Source organism: Crinia signifera, chromosome 1 (genome assembly GCF_055691185.1).
Source record: "Crinia signifera chromosome 1, ASM5569118v1, whole genome shotgun sequence".
Classification (NCBI taxonomy): Eukaryota; Metazoa; Chordata; class Amphibia; order Anura; family Myobatrachidae; genus Crinia; species Crinia signifera.
Window position 1 is genome coordinate 7,761,313 of NC_139217.1, and position 10,401 is coordinate 7,771,713.

At 43.9% G+C, this 10,401-nt stretch overlaps 1 pseudogene; it reads left to right on the top strand.

The window, feature by feature from the left end:
• The first annotated feature begins 1,599 nt into the window (after window positions 1-1,599).
• LOC146061196 (proteinase-activated receptor 1 pseudogene) lies at window positions 1,600-9,917 on the top strand (annotated as a pseudogene).
• The last annotated feature ends 484 nt before the right edge of the window (window positions 9,918-10,401 follow it).

The following is a 10,401-nucleotide window of genomic DNA, read 5'->3' on the forward strand; positions in this document are numbered from 1 at the left end:
GTAAATTTCCCCCAATATCTCTCAATAATACGTCACTGTGGTTTTAATACACCTCTTTATTCAATTTGAGCACTATATATGTGTGTATGTTTTGTGTGTGTCCGTGATTTTAACTTCTTTATTTCACTGTTATTTCCCTCGACACATTAAAAGGGAATTTGATAATAATTTAATTAAAAGTTAAGTTTTTATTAAAATTTGCATTAGTGTGGGTCCTGTAGAACAGTCCCTTTTTCTCTTACATAAAATGACTTTTGGGTACAGCACCCCCCAAATTTCATTGAAAATCAGGGGTCCTCTCTTGGATTCAGTATTGAATCCCGGCGGTCGGGATCCCGGCGTACAGAATCCCGACGCCGGAATCCCGACAGCCGAAATGCCGACAAGGGGGGGACGTGGATCGCCCCCCCTTGCGGGCTCGCTGCGCTCGCCACGCAGCGGGCCCGGTGCCTCGCTACTCTCGGCACACTAATTTATTCTCCCTCCAGGGGTGTCGTGGACACCCCTGGAGGGAGAATGTGTCGGCATTTCGGCGGTCGGGATACCGGCGTCGGGATTCTGAACGCCGGGATCCCGACCGCCGGGATTTTAACTGCATCCCCCTCTCTTATATAATTGATTTTCTCTCAAATTATAAGAGAAAATAAACATAATCAGTTATCAGTAATCACTTAAATGTGGCAGCCAAATATCTGGTATACATTAAGGGCAAGATTTAATGCCGCCCGAGTTTAGCGGCAGTGCGAGATGTCCGCCAAACTCTGACTTTTTTAAAGGGGAATTAAATTACAAGGCAAAACCGTGCCTTGTAAGTTGTCAGGGCTCAGTTCTCAGGTGTTCTCGTCTGTGGCAGCAGTGGCCCAGTGGTGGATGCAGGGAACTGGAACATGGGAGGCTATAGGTAAGGATAGTTCATATGAGTACTACTGGCACTGCGGGCACAGCTAGGTGGGGGTGTTGACAAGAATCTGGTCAGAGGTGCAGATTCTAACACCACCAACGATTTTCACCAGGGACCCACGCAAGGAGGTTTTGACTCTGTTAAGTTGGTGGCGAGGTCACTGCCCTCTGACCTGAGTTCCCCACAGCTAACTGGCCAGTCATGGGAGATGGGCAGTGACTAGTGGCAGTGAGCTTGGAACTTGGATCTTGAAACTTAAAGCTGGAGCTTTAGGACCAGATGTATCAAGCTTCAAAAGTGATAAACCAGAGAGTGATAAACAGCCAGCCAATCAGCTCCTAATGACAGGTAGGATTTGATTGGCTGGCTATTTATCACTCTTTATTTTATTACTTTTTGAAGCTTGATAGATCTGGCCCTAAGACTGTGCTGGCCTGGGAGGCTGGAGAGCTGTCAGTGGCTTGGAAGCTGATGGATAGTCAACGGCCTGAGAGCCGACATGGAGATTGAGGGCCTGGGAGCCGGGACAGCACTGTAGATGGCCTGGGAGACGGAGGAAGAGTTGATGACCTGGGAGTTTACATGATACTGTAGATTTCCTGGGAGCTGGTGGAAGTGTTGATGACCTGGGAGTCGGCACGGTACTGTAGACAGCCTGGAAGCCAGGGGGAAGTCGACAGCCTGGGAGCTGGAGGGGTATGGATCTAGAGATGGAAGACAGTGAGGAGGGTAACCTGGCAGGTGAGGAGAGCCAGGGAGCCTTATTATCAGCAGCAGATGTCAGCAGCAGATTGCACAGGGTTTTGCACAGGGTTACCACAGGGACTCTGGACAGGATCCTGGAGCCTTGGAACGCTGAGGACTGGATATACACAGGAATCAGACAAGTTGTTCAAGGCAGAAGTAATGGGCCAGAGGCCTCAGCTATATCCCCCCTGAGGTCCTGTGATTGACTGCAAGCCGCAGCAATTAAATCCAGGAACTACCTGTGCACACCTTTAGTCACATTGGTCAGTGCACAGGTCAGAGTATCAAGGTCATAGGGAAAGCATTGGACAACAGAGTCATATGATTGCAGGTGTCATGGACGGTACCTATGTGGTGTGGGCCCAGCCCGGGACCAGCATGGGACGCTGGCAAGAGTTCAGGGTAATGCCACCCAGATCCTGCCATGAAGAGTACCCGGGGATGGCACAGGACACGGGCCTGCACCGCAAGACACACCAGTGAGCGAGTAAGGAACACAGACCATATGCCACTCTCACACTGCCACTGAACTCAGGCGGCACTAAATCTCACCCCAAGTTTCCCAAATATGTTGTGATACATCAAACCTCTATTTGAATTAATAGAGTATATATTAATACTATTATCTCTTACTGCCAAACCTAGCTTTGTAAGCTTCTCGTACTGACATACCTAGCTTCTGGAAGCTTCTGTTACTGCCATTATTAGCTACTGTAAGCAGCTTTTTGTACTGCCAGACCTACAGTAGCTTCTGGATACTTCTCTTCATGCCATACCTATCTTCTGGATGCTACTTCTATTGCCATACCTAGCATCTGGATGCTTCTCTTACTGCCATGTCAAGCTCCTGGATGTGTCTCTTATTGCCATACCTATCTTCTTGATGCTTGGGTTACTGCCATACCTATCTTCTGGATGCTTTTTTTACTGCCATAGCTATCTTCTGGAAGTTTCTCTTACTGCCATACCAAGCTTCTGGAAGTTTCTCTTACTGCCATGCCTAGCTTCTAGAAGTTTCTCTAACTGCCAAACCTAGCTTCTGGATGCTTCTCCTACTGCCATACCTAGCTATTGGATGCTTATCTTAGTACCATACCTACTGTAGCTTCTGGATACTTCTGTCGCTGCCATACCTATCTTCTGTATGATTCTTTTACTGCAATACCTAGCTTCTTGATGCTTCTCTTACTGCCATATCTAGCTCATGGATGCTTCTCTTACTGCCATACCTATCTTCTGTGCCATAGCTACTTGAAGCTTCTCTTACTGTCATAGATAGCTTCTTGTATTGCCAAACCTAGCTTCTGTAAGCTTCTCTTAATGCCATACCTAGCTGTTAAAAGCACTTCTTACTGCCACATCTAGCTTCTGAAAGCATTGCTTACTGCCATACCTACCTATTGGATGCTTCTCTTACTGCCAGTCCTAGCTTCTAGATGATTCTCTTACATGCATTCCTAGCTTCTGGAAGCTTCTCTTAATGCCACATCTAGCTCTGGAAGCATCTCTTACTGCCATACTTAGCGTCTGGAAGTTTCTCTTACTGACATACCTATCTTCTGGAAGAGTCTCTTACTGCCATATCTAGCTTCAGTAAGCTTCTCATACTGCCATACCTAGCTACTGGATGCTTTTCGTAATGCCAAACCTAGCTCCTGGATGTTTCTCTTACTGCCATACCTAGCAACTTGAAGCTTCTCCATATACCATAGATAGCTTCTGGAAGTTTCTTGTACCTCCAAACCTAGCTTCTGGAAGCATCTCTTACTGCCACATTAAGCTTCTATAAGCTTCTCGGACTGCCATACCTAGCTTCTGGAAGCTTCTCTTTCTACCATACCTAGCTTCTGGAAGCTTCTCATACTGCCATACCTAGCTTAATGAAATATTCTCTTACTACCATACCTAGCTTCTGGAAGCCTCTCTTACTGCCATACTTAGCGTCTGGAAGTTTCTCTTACTGACATACCTATATTCTGTAAGAGCCTCTTACTGCCATATCTAGCTTCAGTAAGCTTCTCATACTGCCATACCTAGATTCTGGATGCCTCTCTTACTGCAATTCCTATATACTGTAAGTGTATCTTACTGCCATACCTAGCTTCTTGAAGTTTCTCTTACTGCCATGCCTATCTTCTGGATGCTTTTGTTACTGCCATACCTATCTTCTGGATTCAAATTTTACAGCTATACCAAGCTACTGGAAGCTTCTCTTACTGCCATATCTAGCTTCTGGAAGCGTCTCTTATTGATACACCTACCTTCTGGATGCTTCTCTTACTGCTATATCTAGCTCCTGGATGCATCTCTTCTGTAGGGTACACACCAGAATGGTAAGGGCCCAATCCCATCAATCTAGATCCAATCCCGACCGATTGGATGTAGAATGTAGGTAGATTGGGCCCTTTTTTGCTTGTTCTGGTCTGATCCAGATCCGATGCGTGGCCGAGCGGGTCGGTCGGTAGGATCTGAATAACGACCATACACCCGGGTGCGGGTCACGATCGGATCGGAACCCGCTCATGGTGCACATTGTCAGTGGGTCGTTCGCTCCACCTGATTGTGATCGGGTCGGACGACATCATGTGCATCAGGAGCGGGGCGCCCTGGTGTGTATCGCGCATTACTGCCATACCTAGCTTCTTGAAGTTTCTCTTACTGCCATACCTATCTTCTGGATGCTCCTGGTACTCCCATACTTATTATTAGGATCTGGCAGACTAGAAGCCACAGGTCAGTATCTGGAGTTATGCAACTAGCTGGTACAGAGTGACTTGACTGTGGTTACAAAGGAATACAGACAGGTTCAGGACTCTGGACCAGGTGTGGAAAGGTACTTGCTGAGTGTTAACCATGGATTTGAGATTAACCCCTAGGAACAGGGGAATGCAACAGCTAGCAATAACACAGATCCAGCCAGAACCTGGATACAGCTCAAATGAATGTCCACAGAAATAAAGATTAAATATTTTATTCAGGCAGCAGGGAATAAAGTATAAATTATACAGCAAACATGGTAACTTCCAGGGTACAATAAATGCAAGTAACTTATTCAGAGTAATAAGGAGATTTGCAGGATACAAAGTACTGGGAGGATGCAGGCCAGCTACTCAGTATTAGAAAAGTGTTTGCAGGATACGGAATACTGGGAGGATGCAGGTCAGCTACTCAGTACATGGTAAATATCAGCAGGAGACAAAGTACTTAACTGAAGAGTCCTTTTGGTAACAGGCAAGGATGATAGGAACAAACAAACAAGGCAACATCCATGGCTTATCTCCTGGAGAAGCTGGAGTACAGGACATGCACACATAGCAGGAACATAAACTAAGACCAGCAGGGCCGTGTCCAACCGATTTCCTTTTATACCTTCAGCTGAGGTAATCACTGGATGCAGCTGAGAGCAACATAATGCACAAACTCCTAGCTGCTTGCTACTAGCTGATGGCCAGACATGACAGTGTAACACCTATCTTCTGGAAGCTTCTCTTACTGCCATATCTATCTTCTGGATGCTTCTGTTACTTCCATACCTAGCTACATAAAGCTTCTCGTACTTCCAAACCGAGCTTCTGGAAGCTTCTCTTACTGCCATAACTAGCTTCTGTATGCTTCTTTTAGTGCCGTACATATCTTCTGTATGCAACTTTTACTGCCATACCTATCTTCTGGAAGCTTCTCTTACTGCCATACCTAGCTACTTGAAGCTTCTATTACTGTCATACCTAGCTTCTGGATGCTTCTCTTACTGCCATATCTATCTTCTTGATGTTTCTGTTACTGCCATATTTAGCTTCTGGATGCTTCTCTTACTGCCATACCTGGCTTCTGGAATCTTCTCTTACAGCCATACCTATCTTCTGGATGCTTCTGTTACTACCATACCTAGCTACTTGAAGCTTCTCTTACTGTCATAGATAACTTCTCATACTGCCATAGCTAGCTTCTAGATGCTTCTTTTACTGCCATTCCTATCTTCTGTATGCAACTTTTACTGCCATACCTGTCTTCTGGACGCTTCTCGTACTGCCATACCTAGCTAGTGGAAGCTTCTCATACTGCCATACCTAGCTTCTGGATGCTTCTCTTACTGCCATAACTAGCTTCTGGATGCATCTCTTACTGCAATACCTATCTTCTGGAAGCTTCTCTTACTGCCATACCTATCTTCTGAATGTTTCTCGTACTGCCATACCTGGCTACTGGATGCTTTTCTTACTGCCATACATAGCTTCTGGATAATTTGTTCACTGCCATACCTACCTTCTGGATGCTTTTCTTACTGCCATGTATAACTCCTGGATGCATCTCTTACTGCCATGCCTAGCTTCTGGATGCTTCTCTTACTGCCATGTATAACTCCTGGATGCATCTCTTACTGACATACCTACCTTCTGGATGCTATAAATACTGCCATACCTATCTTCTGGATGCATCTCTTACTGCCATGCCTAGCTTCTGTATGCTTCTTTTACTGCCATGTATAACTCCTGGATGCATCTCTTACTGACATACCTACCTTCTGGATGCTATAAATACTGCCATACCTATCTTCTGGATGCATCTCTTACTGCCATGCCTAGCTTCTGGATGCTTCTCTTACTGACATACCTACCTTCTGGATGCTATAACTACTGCCATACCTATCTTCTGGATGCTTCTCTTACTGACATACCTACCTTCTGGATTCTATAACTACTGCCATACCTATCTTCTGGAAGCTTTTCTTACTGACATACCTAGCTACTTGACGCTTCTTTTCTCTTACTGACATACAATGCTTCTGGAAGCTTCTCTTATTATTATACCAAGCTTCTGGAAGATTAAATGGTGTTTTAATTTTTGACACAGTGCTATTACAATGTTTTACTTTTAGCCTCAAGTAAATTATCATCTTTTACAATTCCACACTACAAGAGGTTCTCTCCATCTGAAAACAAAGGATTGTTCCGGTCAAGTACTCACACATCATATACTATTTTCATCATCATTTCTAAATATGTAATCGGCATTTAGAAGGTAATCTATCATTTCACATATCGTAGTTTACCAAACAATGCAAATGAAACACCTTGGGGGACATTTTCGAAAACTCCCAACTCCGCAGGTCCCCTTGCAAACAAGTGAGGGGATGTGTAAAGACACATCCCATTGCATGTCGCCGCTGCAGGAGAAATCATTCGATGGTCACTGACCATAAAATGATTTCTCCTGCCATCGCAAATAAAAGTCAGTCTCATCTGACTTATATGCTCATGCCTGCCTGAAGGAATGCCCAGCGTTTTCATGGGTAAGCCTATGCGCAAACCCTGACCATTGGGGCAGGGGCTGAATTCAGTTCACTGCGTGTGATCCATCTTCTAGAACAGGCATGTCCAACGTTGGCCCTCCAGATGTTGTGAAACTATACATCCCAGCATGCTTTGCCACAGTTTTGCTATTAGAAAATGCTAAAACTATTGCAAAGCATGCTGGGATGTGTAGTTTCAAAACATCTGGAGGACCAACGTTGGACATGCCTTTTCTAGAAGGTGCTAAAGAAATGTCATCTTCTTGTGATGTCATCTTCTAGCAGGTGCTAAGTAAATGTCATCTTCTCGTGATGTCATCTTCTAGCAAGTGCTAAGTAAATGTCATCTTCTTGTGATGTCATCTTCTAGAAGGTGTTAAATAAATGTCATCTTCTTGTGATGTCATCTTCTAGCAAGTGCTAAGTAAATGTCATCTTCTTGTGATGTTATCTTCTAGAAGGTGTTAAATAAATGTCATCTTCTCGTGATGTCATCTTCTAGCAAGTGCTAAGTAAATGTCATCTTCTTGTGATGTCATCTTCTAGCAGGTGTTAAGTAAATGTCATCTTCTTGTGATGTCATCTTCTAGCAGGTGTTAAGTAAATGTCATCTTCTTGTGATGTCATCTTCTAGCAAGTGCTAAGTAAATGTCATCTTCTTGTGAGGTCATCTTCTAGAAGGTGTTAAATAAATGTCATCTTCTTGTAATGTCATCTTCTAGCAAGTGCTAAGTAAATGTCATCTTCTTGTGATGTCATCTTCTAGCAGGTGCTCAGTAAATGTCATCTTCTTGTGATGTCATCTTCTAGCAGGTGCTAAGTAAATGTCATCTTCTTGTGATGTCATCTTCTAGAAGGTGTTAAATAAATAAGTAGAATCGAATTGGTTGCTATGGGCAACATCCCATCTTCAATAGAAGTGGTGGTTTGATAATAATTTTGAGCAAACATCCCAGAAGGATTTGCCCTGTATAAAATATATAAAAGGAATGCAGTTTTGGTTGGCAATGGTGCTTGGAAATAAGGTTCATGTGTAAAAAAAAAACCTAGCATTTAAGATAAATGTGTCTAGATGGCCCCTGGACACTGATGAATGGTGATCATGGTGTAAATGGAATCTCTGTCTGTAATACAATATAACTTTTTATCTATTACTGTATATTTTGTATTACTAATGAAGCTATTTGCATACATACAGATGGAGTAGCACTTATCTAGCCGGCCTGCCTCCCGTCTCGGGACAATGTTTGCCAAAGTGCATTAAGTGTGGGATGCTCACGTGCCCTATTCAGGGCAATGGATGCACGAGCATCTCACATCCATTGCCACGGATGGGGCACGTGAGTGTCTCGGCAAATGGCATGCTGAGAGGTATCCTTATGGTGAACCGGCCAGCTACATAAGTGCGGTTCCATCTGTAGAGCCTAATTCAAGAATGGATCACTAATCAAAGAATTCACAAAGAAGCGATTATCAAAAGATCACACATTCACATCATACATGTGCAGGTCCAAATAGCAACAACATATCTGTATGTATAGATGTCACAGTGTAGCCGCAATTTGAGTAATATAAAGCCGACATTTAGGAGTGTTTGTGATAACGCAGGCATGCCCAGGCATTTTTCAGGTGGGTCTCTGTCACCAGCGATGACTATGTCCAGCCTGATTCTTGACAGATGGAAAGAATTGTTCGATGTATCTGTTTTTGCCAATGAATCTGCGAATACATCGCTATTTGCAATGCACTCATAAATTTGGCTTTTTGCTGGCTGTCCACTACATATTCTCCGATGAGTTATCCATGCTGAATTAGGCTCACACTCTTTGGGTCAACCGATAACTTACAGCAACCATATCTACTAATTTATGTTTTCATTAATTCCTCACTTAATTTTAAGAGCGTAAAACATCTGATAGTGGTGAAGATGGTCGTGACCTGAACTTATCATCAAATCAAGATTCCGATCATGGAATAAAACAATATGCAATTGTGGAAGAAGCCAAAATAATTTTTACTGGCCAATTGCTGACTGTATTTGTACCAACCATGTCCACCATGGTGCTCATCGTGGCCTTGCCTCTCAATGTTCTGGCCATCATCATGTTCCTCTGGAAGATGAAGGTCAGGAAGCCAGCGGTGGTCTACATGCTGAACCTGGCGGTCGCTGATGTGCTCTTTGTTGCCCTGCTGCCCTTCGCCATCACTTACCGATTCTCCGGGAATAACTGGGTGATTGGAGATGGGATGTGTCGCATCTACATCGCAGCGTTTTACTGCAATATGTACTGCTCCATCCTGCTCATGACCAGCATCAGTGTGGACCGGTTCCTGGCTGTGGTCTATCCATTGCAGTCTCTCTCCTGGCGTACCATGAGCCGGGCTTGGCTGGTCTGTTTCTGCATCTGGGTAATATCCATAGCCGGCACTGTACCACTTCTCTTCAGAGAACAAACGCAGGACATTGCCACCTTGGGTATCACCACTTGTTACGATGTGATGGACCGTAATGATCTGCAGAGCTTTTATATATACTATTTCCTCACTATTATCTCCGCTTTCTTTTTCTTGCCCTTTATCATCACTGTTGTCTGCTACATCGGGATCATCTATAAGCTGAGCTCCTCCAAACTCGAAAACTCATTTAAGAAATCTCGGGCTTTGTTTCTGACGGTGACTGTGCTCTGTGTGTTTGTCCTCTGCTTTGGGCCAACAAATGTCATCTTCTTAATTAATTATCTTTATTTCCATAAGAAATCTAATTTGAGGCTGTATGTTACCTACAACCTGTCTGTGTGTATTAGCAGCATCAGTTGTTGCCTTGATCCTCTTATCTATTACTTTGCTTCCTCCCAGTGTCAGAGATATGTGTACAGCCTGCTGTCCTGTAACAAAGGTGGGGAAAGACCGTTACAGAAACATCGGATGGATGCTCGCACAAAACAACCTGCTGAGCGGGCTCTACTGTCATACAGATAGAGCCATCCTCATCTAGCACTTTAAAAAGATTAAGTAAGCCTGAGCTGTTGTTTACCTACACATCCTAGCATGCACTGCATCAGATTTAGCATGGCCAAATAGTAAAACTGTAGCAGGGCATGTTGGGATGTTTTATTTCAACAACAGCTGTAGTGTCAAGGTTAGCCATCAATGCCCTACTGTAGTGTTCTATGTATTGTACTGCAGCTAAGAACAAAATATGATAATAAGCCTTGGTGAGCCATGGATCTCCAGTAAAGTCTGGTTGAAGAAGGCTTCATCTGTAACTGCATAATGATAATACTAGCTTATATCTTCTGCATGTAACAATTTCGGTGCCCCCAATAGAAGAGTGGTGGTCCCATCCTTGTACCTTCTCTTACATTATAATAGATGCTTGTAAAATGAAGGAGCTTCCATCTTCTCAATCCTGCAAGAAAAGAGGGGTATTAGAGGTGGGTGTCAAAAGAGAGTACCCAAAATT